Source organism: Tupaia chinensis, unplaced genomic scaffold, assembly GCF_000334495.1.
Source record: "Tupaia chinensis unplaced genomic scaffold, TupChi_1.0 Scaffold147918_1, whole genome shotgun sequence".
Classification (NCBI taxonomy): Eukaryota; Metazoa; Chordata; class Mammalia; order Scandentia; family Tupaiidae; genus Tupaia; species Tupaia belangeri.
In genome coordinates, this window is record NW_006207768.1 from 1,360,468 (window position 1) to 1,361,366 (window position 899).

The window sequence follows — 899 nt, forward strand, 5'->3', positions numbered from 1 at the left end:
CTCACCACATTCTCATGCCCAAATTCTATTTCTAAACAGCCACCCTCTTGGACACAGATTTCTTTCATTCATTCATTCATTCATTCATTCATTCATTCATTCATTCATTCATTCATTCATTCATTCATTCATTCATTCATTCATTCATTCATTCATTCATTCATTTATTTATTTATTTATTTATTTGATCGAATAGTTTATAGCCCTTTTATTTATTTTTTAAAGAATTTATTTAACTTTATTTATTTATATTTCATTACTATTTTTTAATATTACAGTTAATCACATATATCTCCACAGCGTATTCCATTTCTTTTGCTAGCACGATTACCGTGCCTGTTAGTCAAGACAAAGACATTACTATCCACGTCATCATCAGCCAATAGTTTTTCTTTTTTCAGATTTTTTAAAAAAAATTCTCATTATTGTTTTTAAACATTCAGTCACGATGCATCATTTGAAAAATATGGACGCTTCATGAAGCTGAGGGTCATTCTTGCTCGGGGGCCATGCTCATCTTCTCCGTATCGGTCCAATTTTAGTATACACGCTGCCGAAGTGAGCGCTCTGGGTTTCTTACACCTGAGGTGAGGGAGCAGCCTAGATTCATTTCCCCCTCTCACTCCCAAGTCTAGTTCATCAACACAGGCTCTCTCTGTCTTTGCTCTCTTCATTCCTCCAGCCACTTCCTTAGTCCGGGCCCTCATCACCTCTAATTGGGATCGTGACAACGACTTCCTCACCAGCCTTCCTGCCTCTTCTCCTGCTGCCCTTAAATCCGTGCTCACAGCACTGACGGGGAGAAGTGGGGATGAGTGTTTTCTTAAAGCTGCAGTCCTTGGCGTGGGCTCTTCCAGCCAGGAGCTTCAGCCTCACCTGGGAAATGATTAGCAATGCAA

At 39.4% G+C, this 899-nt stretch overlaps 1 non-coding gene across 1 annotated transcript; it reads right to left on the bottom strand.

The window, feature by feature from the left end:
• Positions 1 to 459: 459 nt before the first annotated feature.
• Positions 460 to 566, bottom strand: LOC114006430 (U6 spliceosomal RNA). Its single transcript, XR_003548138.1, has one exon. It is a non-coding gene; the product is annotated as a U6 spliceosomal RNA (small nuclear RNA).
• Positions 567 to 899: the final 333 nt, after the last annotated feature.